Below are 19078 nucleotides of genomic sequence, written 5' to 3'. Positions count from 1 at the left end.
GCCTGATGCATAGTTCCTCCCCTATGTACCAGGAGAGATGACAGACAGACAGACACCCTCAACCAATGACCAATGGACTTAAGGCTCAGCAGTCCCCTAAGGCTGATGTCACCCTTTGTCTATGTATCCTTTGAGGATTACTTTCACTTTCTGGAAGTCTTGGGGTGGCTTGGTCACCAGATGAATGGACTGTCATCCCTTCAAGTCACCTGTGTCCTCAAATGTTTTTCAGACAAGAGCTTCATGTTTGTTTGCTTTTTCTCCCAGTTGGTGGGGTGGAGGTACTGAGACCAGATTGGTAACCCAGACCAACCTCGGACTTGCTACATAGCTAAGGTTAGCCTGGAACGTCTGGTCTTGCCACTTCCGCCTTATGCGTATCCAACTACAGGCATGTACCACTTCACCCAGCAAGAGCTTGACTGTCTTATCTAGATAGTGGTATGGAGTGATATCAAAGATGATGGTCAGATGAGAGATAACTGTGAAGAGAATGTGTGACATCAGTCCACAGCAGCTCAGTTAAATATATATAAACATGCATTTACGGCTAGACATCTAACCGTTCGCTGTAACTCAGTGACTCGGAACCTGGGCTCTGAAGTCAGGCTATTCTAATTCTATTAGCATTGTAACTTGACTCTTGCTATGTCATGCATTCTTTCTGTGTAGATCGCAAATACTCAGTGCAGGCCATAGCAAAGCCTAAGTGAGAATAATACAGGCAGGCGCTCAGGATGGCATCGGAACACGACAAACCCTCTGCAAATGTAAACGGTAAGTTTTTATTTTTGTAGAAGTGGTAAGTTTTATAACAATATTATTTGTAGCCATAGTTACTTTATTACCTTTAGAGAGTGGCTTGAAGGGGACAGATGGGGAGACTTTACCTTATTTGTATGATTTGATTTTTTATTATTGCAATTAAAACAGGAATGAATTTTATAATTAGAAAAGGAAGAAAAAAAACAAACACGTCTTTGTGCTCTTCGGAGGCCTTGGTTGAAATTAAATAGGTCATCTGGGAGGCACATAAGTGTATCCTGTCCATCTGTTTCCACCTAGGATTGTTTCACGGGGTGACTTCAGGTAGGAGACCTGAGGGGGGTCAGCCTAGTTTCTCTAAGAAGGACCTCATGGAATTGTACAGTCCAGGGTGGACTGAATCGCACAAGGCTGCATCAAGGGGATCTAGGGATTCACGTTGACTGATGCAGAGACTAAGGGGGAGAATGGGTGATTCCCTGGAGGAGAATGGGAGTCTAGTCACAGATGAAGCATGAATGTGTTGGGTGGCAAAACAAAGGGTCCAATACAGCCAGACATAATGGCAAATACCCTTAATCCTGGCAACCAGGGGGATGGAGAGTTCAAGGCCAGCCTGGGCTACATAAGAAGACTTCTATCAACATAATCAAGTAAATCTCTGGAGAGATGGCTCAGTGGTTACGAGCACTTGTTCTTACAGAGGAGCAGGGTTCAACCTCAACACCTACACACGGAGGCTCACAGTGATCTGTAACTCTACTTCCAGGGGGTTCAAAGCCCTCTTCTGACATCTGTGGACACCAAGCACACATGTGGTGTGTATTCATATGTGTGTGTATATGCACATAGGTTAAACACTCATACACATAAACTAAAATAAAAGAATCTAAAAGAAATAAATAACCAAACAAGGGCCAGCAATTTGGCTTAGCAAGTAAAGATGCCTATCTGAATTTAATCCCCAAGACCCACGTGGTAGAAAGAGAGTACCAACCACACACACACACACACACACACACACACACACACACACACTGAATAAATACATATAATTTGAAGCAACAACCAAGGAAATGACACGGTTTTCCTTATGCTCAGGCTGGGAAGACATGCACACAGATGTCTTTAGGGTATCAGAAAGTAACCAAGGAAAGGCTAAGTCAAAGTGAAGGATGGAGTATACAGACTCGGGGTGTCAAGGGCCTCTACCTATGTTCTGTGGGAGCAGCAGCTTTGGGTCTGCCTTCCACTTACACAAGATAAAAGCCATAAATCTCAAACACCCATGAGTTCAGGCAGATAACACAAAGGAATACAGTAGATTCCTGCACCGGCCCGTATTGCATGACCAATAGGCAGCTGTTTTTACCTTACAATGTCATTGAATCCAGACTCCAAGTGTTTGCATGCATGTGCATGCAATCTCTCTGTTTTTAAACGCCAAATGGTTTTAAAACACACTACATGAGCCAAAGCAAGCACACATATCAATGGGTCAGGATCGGCTGTGTATCCTCTTCCCTCCAGTAGGTGACATCTGAAAGAATTGTATTGACACAGAGCAAGTGAAAAGCCCTTCTCCTTTTATAGAGCGCTAAGTCTGTGCTCAGTCAACAATTGCCCAGTGATAGCCCTCCTGCCCAAAGTTCAATCCTTTCATCTCCACTATCTAATTCAAATCTGAAAAACACTGAGTGGGCCATGAAAGGCAAGGAACATTACGGTGAGAACTGTACTTTCATTTCCTGGCGGGGGTGCGGTTAAATTCACAACTTCGGTGTGACTCTAACCGTTGGAGGGTTTTACATTCAATTTCCTGTTTCCTTTTCTTAATAAAGAAAGGAAAAGCAGGCCCCCGCAGCAACTGTACTTAGAGTTCCATAGGAAGACACCACGGGGGTTCCGAGTTGGCCACAAGCAAATACAAAACAAAACCTGAAACCCAGCAAATAGCAATCCATGGAAGACCCAGGGGCCCCAGGGTTGCCCGTCACTGCTTTCATCAGCCCAGGCAGCAATTTTCCACCCTACCCCCATTAGACTTGTGGCCGTCTCTCTGTTTCTGAGTTGCTGGACACATTTGCCACAAAGGTTTAGAATGTACCAATGGGGACAACAATAGTTGCAGTATCTGCCCTGTTTCAGGGACTGTCTACCATTCTAGCACAACTCCTCCAAACTGCACTTCTGCTTTTATACATGAGAGAACAAGAGGCATGCAGATACTTTGATAATTTGTCCAACCGTCCCAGGTAGCTTTCCTCGTCAGTTTGACACAGTTTACAGTCATCTGACTAGAGAGCAATTGTCTAGATAAGATTGGCTTGTTGGGGGAATTATCGTGACTGTTAATTGATGCAAGAGGGTCAGTGTGAGCAACACCATTCTCCTGTTTGTGCTCCTGGGCTTTGTAACGAAGTTGAGTATGGTTCAACCAGTAAGCAACATTTTCTTTGGCTCTTGTCCTCCAGGTTCCTGCCCTGAGTCCCTCAGTGATGGACTGGAAGTGTGAGATGAATCAGCCTGTTCTTAGACAAGCTGCTTTTTGTCAGGGTTTGATCATAGCAACAGAGAGGAATTGGAGCACAGACACTCTCAAACAACGGAGGTGGTATTTCACTGTTTTCTTTCACCAGGGAATTTGTGTTGGTGGTCATCTATTTGTTGGGGAGGCATTTCAAAAAGAAGGTCGTTAAGAGTCTGGATAGTGCAGGAGAGACGGCTCAGCATCCTTGCTGCAGTAGCCAGGGCTACTCAGAGAATTCTTGTCTCAGAAAAAAAGAATTTTTTTAAAAAGTATGAGAGAGAGAGAGCATGCGCGCATGCATGCGTGCTGCGAGAGAGAGAGAGAGAGAGAGAGAGAGAGAGAGAGAAAGAGAGAGAGAGAGAAAGAGAGAGAGAGAGAGCGAGAGAGAGAGAGATCACAGAGATGGCTTATCGGTTAAGAGCACTGGCTGTTCTTCCAGAGGACCGGGGTTCATTTCCCAGCGCCGACATGGCAGTTTATAACTGCCTGTAACTCCACCTCCAGGACATCCGACACCCTCATACAGACATACATTCAGGCAAAACACCAACGCACATAAGATTTTTTTAAAAAGACAAAAAAATGAGATTTTAGCCTGATGGTGGTGGTACCCACCTTTAATCCCAGTACTCAGGAGGCAGAGGCAGGAGAATCTCTGAGCTCAAGGTCAGCCTGGTCTACATAGATCCAGGACAGCCAGGACAACAAAGAGAAACACTGTCTTGAAAAACAAAACAAAACAAAAGTTACAAGTGAGAACCCTGTGCTCAGAATGAATCCCACTTGCTGAAAAGAAACGGTATAGAGTCCATGTGTGGCACATTTGTCTGGAGTTTCCCTTCAGCTATCCAGGTTCTTCTTAAACATTTATTTGCTTTATATGCACGTGTGTGCCCCTGAGTATTCACAGGTACACTGCATTCATGCAGTGCTCTCGGAGACCAAAAGAGGGGATCTGCTCCCCTGGAGCTGGTTGTGAGCTGCTCTGTATGAGTTCTGAGAACACAAGTGCAGCAAGGATGCTGAGCCACCTCTCCTGTCCTATCCAGACTCTTAACGAACAACTACTGTGTACATAATTCTAGGGGGGACACAGAGAGGGATAAGCAGCTGCTGTTGACTCCTAGAGCTTGTTGTTTAGTTGGGAAGGCAGTCTATGCACTAAAGCATTTGAACGCAGTACAAGATGATGCCTAAGGACCAAGGTCAGTGGGCCAGACAAAATTCAGAGTGGGTTTTAGCAGGTGTGGTGGCATGTGACTGTAGTCCAGCACTTTGGAGGTGGTGGAAGCAAGAGGATCAGAAATTCAAGGCCATCCTTAGCTGCACTGTAAATTTGAGGTCAGCCTGGGGGCACTTGAGACCTTGTCTCAAAAAATCTTTTGGCTGATGGTGGTATCACATGCCTTTAATCCTAGCGCTTGGGAGGCAGAAGCAGGCAGATCTCTGTGAGTTCGGGGCCAGCCTGGTCTACAGAGCTAGTTCCAGGACAGCCAGGGCTACACAAAGAAATCCTGTCTTGAAAAATTAAAATTAAAATAAAAAAACACAATTTTTTTTCAGAGGGATGATAGACTGTCTATTCTAGGCTGCAATGGTTGGAGCAGCAAAACACTGAGATTTTGTGTGTGTGTGTGTGTGTGTGTGTGTGTGCATGTGTGTGTGCACATGTGTGTGTGTGTAAGGGATGGTCAGGGTACAGATCATATCTGAGGGAGGCATCCAGCAGAAAGGGTACAAATCACAGCACAAAGAGAATGTAAAATGAAGAAAGTATATGCAGTACAGCATAATTTGGCAAAGAAGCCCTCTGTTGCAGCAGCCACGTGAGAAGCCAGGCTCTGCATCTTCCTACCTATGTGACCCTAGGTCACTTATTTCACTTGTACTAAGCCTTGGTTTCCCAACCTGTGAAGTGGGCAGAATCAACAAATGATATAAGGCGGTGTGTCTCCTCCTTGGTAGCTACTGTTATTATTATGGTCTGTTTACGGGGGTATCCCTTCTGCTAGCTGTTCCACCAGAACAGTGGAGAGATGTATGTGACCACAGTGAAACCATAACGTAAGAGCCCAGAGGACTGGAAACTACAGCCGTGAACTAAAAGCAACATGTGTCGGTCCCAGAATTGGATAACACAAGCAAACCACAAATATGCTTAGGTCTTTGAAGCTCTCTGACAGGGCGGGGCCCACTGTGAATTACTTCATGCGATGGAGTCAAACCACATTTTTTTTCTTTTTCTCATCAGACTTCACAGGAAATCTATTCCTCTGTTCAGATTTGAGATAAATCAGCCTTTCACCTTGACTCTCCTTTGTGGCAGGAACTCATCCATGAAGCTGATCGCTTTTCTATCCTAGGCTGGGTCATCATCAACTCATATTTAGCAGGCGTGTGCATCTGAACTCCCCTCATGTTACAAGCAATGGAGGTTAAATCTATGAAGATGTGCTCAGCCATCCGACTGAGAGAACAATCTAAGAAAAGGAGGTGAGGATGGCTAGGGTGAAGCCAGCCAAGGCGTGTGGAGTTTCTGAAGGTTGTTTATTTTGTGCCTGTAATCCCCTACCATGCTGTTGCCCAATAATTATTTTAGGTTTCGTGACTTTCAACCTAACCTCTGTGCCCAACAGAGAGAATCTATCCCAAGGTGTTGACATGATTTCTCAGTAGCTGTTACAAAAGCACCTTTGACTGCTTCTCCACATTGACATGTTCAAATTATCAAGAGAACTGGCCTTGAGGAATTCCCAAGACCCCACCACCACCACACACACAAACACCTAATGGAATGAGTCCACTGTCCAACTCTAAGGACTAACTCAAGAGATGAAGGCTGGACGTGGAATAGTGGCTATAAACACTAGCCCAGTAGGCAAAAACTCATCTTAGCATAATCTAGAAAGAACTAAAGATGGTACAACCCACCACCATGTACTGATGCCTGACCTCTGTGGAGTGCTTGGTTCCCCACCTCACTATACACCTATCAACCCTAAAAAGACGGTATTATAGTGCAATGGTGAGTGTTATCAACATCACAGAATCTAGAATCACACTGAAGCAGGAAGCTGTGGAAGATTATAGATTATATTGATTGTGGTAATTAATATAGGAAGACTCATTATAATTGTGGATGAGCCCAATCCCTGGGGTCCTTTTTGTTCTGTTGGGTCAGCCAAGCTGCAGTTCATTCTGAGACTTGTAGCAGATGGAGCCATCTCTCTAACCCAGGAACTTCTAGAGAGGCCATTGGGAGTTTGAGTTCTTATCAGATGACATTCTTGAGGCATGGGTCCCAAGGCTCCCCAGGCAACTGGACTTTGAAGCCTTGACCCTAACAAAATCCTGAACAAAAGAGGGAAAGCCAATTGAATACGCGAATTCATTGCCCTCTGCTTCTTGATTGCAACTGAGATGCAATCAGCCACCACCTTAAGTTCCTGAAGCTGAGTCAGGAGAGTCAGACCCATCATAAAGGACTCCAACCTTGAGCCATAAGCCAAAATAAACCATTCCTTCCTTAAGTTACTTTTGTGAGATTTATTTTGTCATAGTAACATGAAAGAGATTAGGATTTACAGATCTTCTAATTTTATAAAAGAGGCAACTAGGCATATAGAGATGAAAATTTGGAAAATCATTGAAAAAAATGTAAATCTGGCTTAGGGCTAGTGGCAAATAGGACAAAGGTATATATGTTCTATCGCAAGGAACAGATGGAGAGGAAGGTTCTATGGTCAGAGATAGACAGGAGGCAGAGGCAGGAGAATCTCTGTGAGTTCAAAGCTAGTCTGGTCCACATATCAAGTTCTAGCCCAGACAGAGATATATGGTATGACTTGATCATGATGGGGGGTGGAGTGAGAGGAAGGAGTGGGAGATAAAGAAGAAAGATGTCTCCAAGCCATTGGCTTTAGTCTTGAAAGGGACTGTCCAAGTCGTAGAATAGAATCCAAGCCCACATGGGCGAGGGCATGTGCAGACAAATGCCTAGAGATAAGACAGTCAGCTTATACCAGCTCTCTGCCCCCATGCTTTTTCCTTCTGTTGGGTCAGTCAAAATGCAGTCCATTCTGAGATTTGTGGTGGACAGTGGAATTACCAGAGCTTTCTCTCTAACCCAGGAACTTTTAGAGGGGCCATTGGGAGTTTGAGTGCCTATCAGATGACATTCTGGAGGCACGGGTCCCAAGACTCCCCAGGCAACTGAACCTTAAGGCCTTGAATCCATAAGTCAGTATGGAAATGTTGGCAGGTTCTCCCCTGGTCCCACTTTGTCTTCCCTGACTCTGAAGGAAGTTGAGCACATTCCAGGAAGCCAGAGTGAGTTTGGACCTCAGCCTTGCTTGTGTTGACTTTGAAGGTTACATTCTGTCTCCATTTCTTCATCAGCAAAAGGGATTATAATCAAACGTACCTCATAGATTATTTAAGAATTAAGTTGAATTAGTTATTAAGAATCTACATCAGCCACCTTAAGGACTCCAAGGGCTCAATTAACACAGGTGACATAATTACCTACCTCTTGTCTCTGAGGAGATTCTAACTGTCTCAAGCCCACAACACATATTATCATATCCGGGTAGGGAGTGGCCTCGGGAACAAAGCCTGTAGCCCTGCCAGACCGCTCCTGGAAAGGAAATGGTTTCATCACCTAGCTGTCTAAGTCAGGGACACTTTCTTCAGGGAAGGGCCTTCTGCAATCTGGCCAACTCAACATGCTGGGTTACACCAGGCACCACTGACCTGACTCTGCCAGTCTCTAGCGTGTCAAGGAGTCCCTGAGAGTTACACACACACCTGTTGGGCAGAATGCTCATCCATGACAGGCCTGGGTGTCATGGTGTTGGCTTTGTTCCTGTCTGACACAGGTCTGGAGCTCGTGTAATCTGGGGCCCTTCTGAAGGTCCTTTCGTCCTATCTGGTGACCATGGCTGTCATCTTCAGCTGGGAAATCCTTGAACCCCAGAAAGGCTACTCCAGAGCTCACAACAAGAAGGTTATTTCTACAATTGACCAAGGAGCTTGAGAAATGAATTATGGGTATGGCAGAGTGGGGGAAATAATGTCTGTGTCTGTGTAGCTATCCTAGCAGACATGGCCCGGCAAGGACACCAACAGTTAAAAGCCTTTTGTCCAAGGCTCTGTGGTCCCATTGAGACTGTGTAAGGTCTGGCAATTTCCTTGACTTCTCTGTCTCCATTCCTTGTCTGTACAAGGTGACAATGACAACAGTATTCAAATACCTCTTTAGGTTGTTTTGGGATGTCAATTAATTTTTATAAAAATGTTAGACTCCTGCCTAGTTAGTTGGATATAGTGGTGTATATCTGGAAGATGCACTTGGGAAACAGACGTACAAAGGATCAAGACTTCAGTGTCTTTGGCTACACAGTGAGTTTGAGGCCAAGAACACTGGCTGCTCTTCCAGAGGACCCAGGTTCAATTCCCAACACCCACATGACAGCTCACAACTGTCTGTAACTCCAGTTCTAGGGAATCTGACACCTTCACTCAGACATATACACAGGTAAAACACCAGTGTACATAAAAGAAAAATAAATTACTTTTTAGGGGCTGGAGAGATGGCTCAGTGGTTAAGTGAGTTTGAGGCCACCTGGGCTAGAAACCTTGTCTCTAAAATCCAAAGTACATACACAAACAGATAGCAACAGTAACAAACAGAAGAACAGTGCCTGGAATATGATAGTATAAGTATGGGCTGATGTTTCCCCATAAGCCAGAGATTTCTATTCTGGACAGAGCCTCCAATAAATAAGTCTGATTGACCTTGAAGGTTGCTCTCTTTGAATGTGATTACATTGTCTGAAAAGAATATATGCTGGAGCTGGAGAGCTGGCTCAGCAGTTAAGAGCACTGACTGCTCTTCCAGAGGACCTGAGTTCAATTCCCAGCTCCCACATGGAAGTTTACAACTGTCTATAACTCTGTTCCAGGGGATCTGACACCCTCACACAAACATACATAAAGGCAAAAAATGCTAATGCCCATAAAACTTTAAAAAAATCTTAAAAAGACTATATGCTAAGCCCACATTTCACTCTCGGAGAAAACAGTCTCCCAAAATAGAGCAAATTTGTCTGATGTTAGATTTTTTGTTTTATTTCTATTTTGGTTTTTGTGACAGTGTCTTAGGTAGCCCAGCCCTGAACTTGTGGTGATCCTCCTGTATCAGTCTCTTTCCCATTGCTATGATTACAAGCATGTCACTTTGTAGACTTTTTGTTATTATTTTAGAAGTGAGAGCTAAGATTCTGCTAGGTAATAATATAGGACAATAAATTGGCCACCCATTCCCTGATCCCGGATCTCAGAGCGTCATGAATCTAGTAGGCTTGCCCTTTGACCTGAATCTGGGTGATGTTAGTAATACAGGAATAGGTGAAATGCCAGCCACGCCTAGCTAGCCTAGAAAAAGGAAATACTTCCCACACCTTGCTTTGCACAGGAGGGCCCCCAGGAAAGGCATCCCCAGCACTAGGGCCTGGACCTGCTTCAATGCCTGGGTGTGGTTGCAGAAACCACCCAATACAAACTGCAGTGAACCTGCTGCCCTCTCCCTCCCCCCACCGCTGCCAAGTCAAACAGAACACTGGGAACACAAATAGAATCATCACAAAAAACCGGCTGTTGGAGCCAGACACCGGACAACCCACTCCCTGGCATTGCCACCCCCATCGCAGGTCCAGACGTGAGAAGAGCTCTGGGGGTTGAGGAAGGTGTGGCCCTTGGGCATTCCTGCCCAGCAAGAAACCCTGCAGCTTGTCTGTACTTATTGCTACCTACATGCCTTACTCAAGGAGCTGCTTGCCAAGGCAGGGAGGGAGAAGGGTCTCCCATCCCTCCAAGCCCTGGCCGGACAGCTAGGAAATGCCCTTCCCATCAGACCCACTTGACAAATGCATCCTGTCAGAAGGGAACTCTTCAAATGCTTTTAAATCCTAAAGGCATCTGAGGGGTGGGAAAGCTTTCGTGATGGACGTGCTTCTCTGCAGGGTCGGGCGTGGGGAGGAGAGGGAGGGGCCAGTTCTAAATGACAGCTTCAGATAAATGAGAGTGGAGTGCTCCAGGTAGCCCTGAACTCAGGTAGTGCCCTCCCTAGCCCAAAGCAGGTCAGACTCCTCAAACCGCCCAAACCTTCCTGCTGTGTGCTCTGGGGCATGTCTCCCTTTGCCTTCTCGGATCCTGAGCCAAGGAGGAAATGTAGGTTAGTCGCTAAGAGGCAAAGATGGCTCTTCCTGCTCACTTCCCGATGTCAGCACGTTTTCCAGATAGTCTAGCAAATCTCACAAATGATCTTCAACACCCCAACCTTCCCAAACCATCCCACCCATCCCCCACCCCCTAGCCTACCCCCCCACCCCCAGGCACTCACAGCCATTTCAGTTTAGTTAGTTTGGGGAAGTGATTAGAGCTTCCTCGTGGAAAGGCACTCACACAGAATGATCCAGGAGGAAGTTCTCAAGGCCTTCCACTGCATGGTGCGAATGGAGGGCGGGCAAAGAGTCTGAAAAGGAACATCTGGCTGGGGAGCCCAGTTCATTGTAGACAATGCACCCTTGACATGTTGTCAATGTGAACAAAGGGTCTAGTTCTCAGGGATGTCAGACGGATAAAATGAGACAGTAGGAGAGTATACTGTCCCATCTCATGAAAAATGCTAGGTATATTATCCTTCCTTTGTCCTCCCTCACTTTCTGTCAGTGATTTTCTAGGTCCTTGATTGGCATGAAGAACTGAGAGAAGTTCTTCAGCAAAAGGTCTCATTCTAACTTGGGTTGACAATAGGGATTGCCTCTCCATTTCTTCATAAGTGGTAAGATGGGCTACTCCGTTGCCTGCAGGAGAATCTCAGCAGCCTCTCCCACATGAGACAAAAACACAAACACTCCATTTCCAGGCCCAGAATCGATTCACTCTAATCCACCTACAAGGCAGGCCTTTCCACAGACCTCTGCGTTTCTGTCTTGCCTCTGCCTTATGTTCTAGGTGGGGCATTGGCAAGAAGGCGGCACATGATGTTCAAGGGGGTCTAGTCTGATCGCTGGCTGCCTGGAGAAAGTTCTGCATCTTGGCAGAACGGGCAGTTGCTGCCTTTCCTAGGGTCCTATAGTAAACAGTACGTGGCTGCGTCCTAACTATTATCTGAGGGTTTTAAGTGCAAAGATAGGTTTGCTCCACTCGCCATATTCCTTCTCTGTTTGGAACTGGGCAGGAGTCTATTAAAGCAGAGATTTTTTAAGTTGTTGGAGAAGGGTAGTTAGGACAGGGGTTCAGAGGGTGCTGATGATGAGTAGAGACCTGAAGAGTGGCCCTAAGAGTAGGAAGGGAACTGAGGGAGGGCTGTTTAGAGAAGGGAGCCAAGGAAGTGAGTAATAGGTGGGTCAGAGGATGGAGCAAGGGAGTGTTGTAAGGGAATGGATGCCCTTTGCAGACAGGTGGTAAAGTGTCTAATGGACACTCAATGGGGGTTATTGTGGAATAACTGGAAACCCTGAGGGGCTGATTGGTCAGAGGTGGAAAATGGGGTAGGATATTTGTTGGAGAGGGAATGGAAGGATAGAAGGCCAATTCCAAATGCCATTCGTTTTCCTGAACGCCTTCTAGATGTTTCTGCCTCTAAAGCAGGCCCTAATGCGCTTACCTGATGGCTCATATTTTTGCTCTTGTTTTGAATTTGAGTCTTGCTAGATTTCCAGGGCTCCTTTAAGCTGGAAATGCTCCTGCTACAGTTGTGTGCTGGGATTACAGCAATGCACCCTATGCCCTACAGTGATTGCTCACCACCGTAAGGCACAACTTAAATCAGGATTGTGATTATTTGGAGTCCCAAGCTGTTCAGCCATGCCTCACATTCTGTGTAGGGTGGTTGCCTCAAGATGGTCGATTCAACCATTGTTCTGTTTCTTTGTTACCACAGCGTCTCTCCGTTTCCAGAGTTGGGCCAAGGGAAAGAAAGAGAGCAAGAGGCAGCACACAAAAACTCCTCATGTTTGGCTGCCTTGTCTAAAGAATGGAGACAGAGTTAAAATTCAGCTATTGGCCCAAGTGTTTCAGGACTTTTTCTTGTTTGCAAACCACAATCCTCAGAAGCTGAGTTTTCCTCCCCTTTGAGTGGGGTCATTTAGGCAACCCTTCAAGTCTTCACCGAAGTCCTGTGGAATGAACGCCTCAAGTTCTACTTTCTCTGTGAAAGACAAAATTTAAACTTTTCCTCTCCGGATTTTCTTTGACTCTGGGATTGACTCCAACAGTGGGAGTTCTCTAAGCTGGGTTTAATTCCAGTCTCCTGAGCAAGGTAGTTTGGTTAGAGGCTGTTCTGTGGTCTACTGTCTGAGGAGAAGTGGTTAGGGAGGTCACCCAGACAAAATTATGGCCCACTAAGGGTGGAGGGAGTGGTCTAGGTTTGGCCTCAGTCTGGAGTCCCAGGCTCACAGTCAGATCTTGGCTCAGGACCTGAGGCTGAGGCATGCTGGGACAGCCTAGGGGGTGTCTTGGCTTTCCCAGGGCTGGGGAACCCTTGCTGGCCCGGGGGCGGTAGACACTGTTCCAGAATCTGTTCTGGCTCCACTGCCGCCTCAGCACTTTCTAATTACAGCTCCAAACAACAACAGCAGCCTCTGAAGTCATGACAACAGGCCCGGCCCACCAGGCCTCCCGCCCAGCTTGCAACACGTGACGGCGACGCTTCCTCGGCCCGGGCGCAGAGGGAGGGCGGAGAGGCGGGGAGGAGGGAGGGATGACGTTTGCTCTGTCGTCTCCATGGATATAATGCATAGACGTCAACGCCGCCAGTGTTTGGTGTGTAATGTTCTTTGGTCTCCATGGGAACGTCAGGCGGCCCAACACAGGACCCCGGCAACAGGCTTCTGATTGGTCCCAGACTTGCAGGGGTGGAGCTTCGGCTCCCGCCGACTCGGCCATGTTGCTGTTTTGGTTGTTGTCTCCCGGCTGTTTATTTCTGTAACAGATCTTGGAGGCTGCGGTCTGGATCTGTCGCCAAGGATGAGATCCAGGAGAAAACGTGCTCAACGTGCAGCTTTGCTCCTACTGATTACAGCCCTACAGACAACATTGCTCCACAGTCACCAAGTCGCCTGTGGCAGTCTAGCTCCTCATGCCCAGCGTCTGCTACAGCTCAGTATTTTAGTGTCAGAACGTCGGCTCCAGCCCGCACGGCTCAGCAATGCCATTAGCTTTTCAGCCAAGTCCCAGAAATGGATTGGTTTCCCAGTTAACGCTTTTCACACTTTCAAAAGCAGTCGGGAGCCTTTCATACCGAATTCCTGGATTCGGTGCTACCCCCTGCAGAATCTGGCTCCATTTCCTCCGTCTGGTCCTAATTCTGTGCAATGACATCATTTATCCACATTCCCACCAAGAGATGCCTAGATTTCTTGTAGCCAGCGTACATCAAAGAATCCCAATTGACCTTGGGTGGGTACTTCTGGTTAAGAACTCCTATTCTTTTCTCTCTGTCATCTTCTGAAACCAGAAGCGACAGAGGGGCGCGGGGTGGGGTGATGTTACCCTTGATTTCTCCAAAAGAACTAAAACCAAACTAAAGAAAGAGGTACACAGAGTCTCTTTTTACATATTAAAATGCCAGTTATCTTTGATAAATAACACTACCATACTGATGGAGTTAACAGTCCAAGGCATAAATGCTATCTACAGAAACTTTTCTTCCTGCCTCCCTCGTTGAACATTGAAGCCAGGGTCCAGGGCCTTGCACATGGCAGGGAAGCACGCTACCAGAGGCACACATCCCCAGCCCCAGAAGCAGTTTTAACCTTACCCTGGACTCCCATCAGTGAAACCAACTTAGCATCTGTCTAGCGATAGCAATCTCTCCTCAGGGCTTTCAGTCAAGTCCCACTAAAAAGAATGCCTTAAAATCTTTAGTTCCAGAGTCAAACAGAATACACCTTCACTAGCTCATGCACATACAAGTCTGAGATGGTTCATAAAACGTTTCGATGACCTGATAACAGGCTTTCAAACCCCAGGGAGACAGACTGACACAAACCTCAAGTGCAAAACAAGAGAATAAAAATGACTGTCCTGGTCTTGGGTTGATAAGAAAAGGGCCAGTGCTTTCTGCTTTAATCTTAGCCTGCTACCTCTTCTCTCTCTTATCTGCTCTGCTGAATGTCTTTGCTAATTTCCGTTGCCCCCCTTCTTGGCCTGCCTCACAGCCTATAATTCCCTTCAGAGATGGGAGTGAAATTAAATGAAATTAGGAGCTTGCTTAATGCAAATAGGACCAAAGGGCACAACTCTTTATCATAATGAACTTCATTCATTAAGTCAGGAACCGCAAGCCTTTAGTATTTACCCAGCAAATGTATTAAAGTGCCCTGCTAGTCTCCCTCCTGTCTTGACAATGCCAGGGGGTATTTGAAAGTCTGATAGAAGATAATTTCTAGACCATCATACATTGCTTTCTAATGCTATTGTTTCTTTCTACATTTCCAGGAATGCAGAGAGTCTTGGCTTCTATGAGACAAAATATCTGGGTTATACCAAAAGAGGAGCAAAGGGATGCTATTTACAGTGCGTGGAGGATGACCTGAAGAGGTTAACAGTGGTGTCTGGGTGTTCCCAGTGCTGGATGAGAAAGAGGAGGAGGGTGTCGGGACACAGTCTCTAAGTGCCTGGACTGAACTGTAGCACAAGAACCAGACTCATGATCCTGTCTGTCCCAGGTCATCCATTACAAATGGTCCATGTTTTAGTTCTCTTTTTGTTACCCAAGCAAGACAAGGGCCATAGTATGTGGCTCAAAGAGTCTTCATGTCAGGAAATCCTAAACTGATTACAGCTTACTGGTATTGCAAGGAACACCACACACACACACACACACACACACACACACACACACAGTATAAATTCTTCCTACCCTATACTTTGGTTGCACCACTTTTTTTAAGTTGTTTTTTTCCTTGTGTTGTGTGTCTGTGGGGATTGCACGGACAAGTGCAGGAGACTGAAGAGGCCGAACTGGAGAGCCCTGCAAGAACAGTATTCACTCTTAACTTCTGAGCCATTTCTCTGGCCCCAGCTGCTTTTTTTTTCCTGATCCAATTCAACAAAAGGATCATGACGACCTTCCATGTTGCTGACTTTTTAAACCACAGGACAATTAATTTCCCCAGTATATTTCCTGGTTTGCAACATGGGCCTTGGACACTCCCTGTGTTTGCTGTGACTGAAGATGGCTCAATGGACAGAGTGATTCTGTGTTGGCTCTGTGTATATACCAACTGCTGGTTCTTAGGACTGGGCACATCTCCCCCCACCCCCCAACACCTCTCTGTCTCAGTGCTGAGTGGAAGAGTCTTTACCACCAGATTTCTAGAGCAAAGGTTTCATCCAAAGCCAGGGTGTGTATGAAGAGTGACCTGCTTGACCTAAAACTCACAAGTATGAACCTCTTTCACATCCCAGACAGGATGAAAGGTAACCCCTCTGTTCATGCTTCTCAATGCTAACCTTTTCGGATAAGTGGGTGTGTTGCCATCAGCCCTACTTGCCCCTGAAACCTGATTTGAGGTCACACTGGCAATTCTTACAGAGACTGCTGAAACCATAAAGCAGAATGATTTTCAAGTTTAGTGATTTTTATAAGAGTTCAAGGCCACGGTCAGGGCATGTGACCCAGTTGGTAGAAAGCTTGGGTAGCATGCATGAAGCCCTAGGCTCCATCCCCAATTCTGCATAAACTGGATGTCATGGTACATATCTATAATCCCAGCATTCAAGAGATATAGGCAGCGTGATCATAATTTCAAGGTCATGCACAGTTACACTGTGAGTTTGAGGTCATCCTGGGATACATGAGACCCTGTCTCAAAAACTGAAAACAATCAGGCCATAACCTAATGTTCAAGGAAAGCTTTTCTAAGTCAAACATATGCAGCTCAGTGAACACTACTGCTTTGTCCTTTCTTTTCTGATCTTTCTCCTGATGGTTCGACCTTGGTATCCATGGGGCTTACAATGAGAAGCAGACAAAAAGAAGTGAAAATTTTAACTCAAGAATTGTGTATAGCCTTGCATGGTGGCATACAACAGCAATCCCAGCACTGGGGAGGCTAAGGCAGTAGGATTGCCATGAATCCCAGGTGAACTCTTGGTCAGAGTGAAACCCTGCCTCAAAGCATAAACAAATAAACAAACAAAAACAAAACCCAAAGTTCTTAGAAGGACATCGTGGCATTTGCCTTTAGTCCCATCACTGGGAAGGTGAGACAATTGGATCTTTGTGCATTTGAGCCCAGCCTGGGCTACACAGTGAGATTCTTATCTCAAAAATAAAACCAATCCATTCTTGGGCTAGCATCTTTGGATCACAAATAAAAGAGAGTCACATAATCCTGCTGGGATGGTTTCTCACTATCAGGATACAGTTTCTTCTGGAATTGGAACGTTGTGGAGAAGCTCCTCAAGCAGGAAGGTTAGCAACTCAAAACAGCTTTAAGAAGTCCCTGAAACTGAGAAGTTTCACTACAGAGTAAGCAAGAAAAGCTGAGAATCCCTCTGAGACTAGGGGAACAGAAGTCTCGAGAAGACTCGAAGATATATGGAGCTGCAAAGAAGACTCCAAGACGAGACCTGGAAGAAGCAGAAGCCAACAGAGCAGCCTGGAAGACATTTAGACCAGAGTTACTTGAAAAGGCCATCTTCCAACCTGTTGAGGTGCCCCAGACTGCACAGTATGCTCCACATTTCCCAACGTATGCAGGGTGTCACATACTGGGGTGAGTTTTAGTGATGCAGCTGCCTTTGAGTCATTCCTGCCCCTTTATTAACTCCTAACCCATACTCCTGTAAGTAAGTCAAATAAAACTCATTGGTTCAACAAATTGGACTTTGGAGGTATCCGTACTTTGATCTGTTGTGGGCTCCCTAGTTGGGGTAAGTAGACTTGTGTTGGATCTCCCCATGAAAAGTTTTATCACAACACAGGAACACAGTATTACGAATAATTCTCTTGGAATTGTTTCCACTTTGGGGACAGACTGATTTGCTTCCATTGGGTCTAGTGCTTGCTTGAACTCTGTCCCACCTCCCTAAACACTAAGGGTCTAACCTGGGGAGGTGGAATTACTGATTGCACTGTTCATGGTCCAGCCAGATCTGATGGAGCTGAATAGCAGGGACTGGCAGAGTTCCCAGAGTCGGGAACAAGCCTGTCTTCTACCTAGTGTCTCAGGCAGAGCACAGATACTAGCAGAGCCAGTTTAACGAGCACCTTGAGAAAGCTCAGCCCATTTTCCCTGCTTCTAGTTTTCTTTCTTGGAAATGGAAGCAGTTTACTTATTCTGTGATTACATATGAAGTCACTGAAACCAGAAAAAATACCCCTCAGCCCCCAACACACACACACACACACACACACACACACACACACACACACACACACACACACGAGGATACATGTAACTCAATGAAGTGTTTGTCTAGCATGTAATTGGCTCTGGGTTCAATCCCAGGTACCCTAAAACAAACAAACAAACTAAACTCTACAAACATCTCTTTGAGGATCTTAATTTTTAATTAATATTAGACCAATTTCTTTGTAAATAAACACGTATAATTATAAACATTGTTGTTATAAAATCTGTTAAGGGTATATAGAAGATGAAGTTATGTAATGTAGGTATAATTAAGGGTCACGAGCCTGAGTTTCTCTTAACAGACTCTTCCTGGCAGATACCTAGGGAAACAACTTCACTTAGGTCATCAGGGCACTTCTTCCACTACACTGGAGAGATGGAGGGAATATTTAGGCCAGTTATCCTCTGTGGGTTTGGCAACTGTAGCATCAGTATTAAAAAAAAGATTAAACTGATACATACCTATGATGCCAGGAGTCAGGAGGCTGAGGCAGGATGATTGAGTTCGAGCTACACTAGATTTCCGTTGATTTTGTCTCACCAGACAAAGTAACTGGACGCATTCAGTAGCCCAAACAACACACTAGCAAAGCCCGTCACTGAACTGAGTAAATACTAAATAATTTCAGGGACTCATCCTGCCATAATTCTAGAGCAAGCCCTCAGTGAGTCCAAGCTATTGATAGCATCTCCAGTGATTCAAAAAGTTCCTAAAGTTTTTATGTATGTGTCTGTGTGTGTGTGCCTTGTGTATATAGGTGTCCAAGGAGGCCAGAAGAGGGTGCTGGATGCCCTGGAGCTGGGGTTACAGGCTGTTGAGCGCCCACCAATATGAGTGTTGGGAACCAAACTTGTTTACTCTGGAAAAGCAGCAAGTGCTCTCAACTGCTGAGCCATCTCTCTGGCCCCTGAAAAAGTATTTCTGAGCAGCTATTATGTGATAGCTAGTGTGTTGGGCTCAAGAGAATCCGTAATGATTGAAACGTAGTGAAGGGCCTGCTTTTCTGGAGTTGGGCAGTAGCCGCCAGACCCTGGCCCCTCCAAGAGTTTGAGGGTACATTAGTAAACAAAACAATGATTAGCCAGGCCTGCTGGTGCAGACCCATAATCTCATCCACTTGGGAGGCTGAGGCAGGAGGACTCCAAATTCATCCGGGCTTCAGAGTGATTCCAAGGCTAACCTGGGCAACTTAGTGAGACCCTGTCTCAAACCAAGGATAGGAATGGATATATCCTTGTGGTCGAGCACTTGCCTAGCCTGTACAAGGTCCTGGGTTTAACCCCTTGAATGGCAAAGCAAACAAGCAAACTACCTAAACTCTGCAAAGATAAGCCAATCACTTCGTAAATAAAT

General features: G+C 45.8%; 1 long non-coding RNA gene across 1 annotated transcript; it reads left to right on the top strand.

The window, feature by feature from the left end:
• The first annotated feature begins 274 nt into the window (after positions 1–274).
• Positions 275–6811, top strand: LOC121139291. Its single transcript, XR_005876208.1, has 3 exons — positions 275–777; positions 3240–3376; positions 5547–6811. It is a non-coding gene; the product is annotated as an uncharacterized LOC121139291 (long non-coding RNA).
• The last annotated feature ends 12267 nt before the right edge of the window (positions 6812–19078 follow it).

Source organism: Mesocricetus auratus, unplaced genomic scaffold (genome assembly GCF_017639785.1).
Source record: "Mesocricetus auratus isolate SY011 unplaced genomic scaffold, BCM_Maur_2.0 Super-Scaffold_15014, whole genome shotgun sequence".
Classification (NCBI taxonomy): Eukaryota; Metazoa; Chordata; class Mammalia; order Rodentia; family Cricetidae; genus Mesocricetus; species Mesocricetus auratus.
This window is presented reverse-complemented; position numbering and strand designations above follow the sequence as displayed.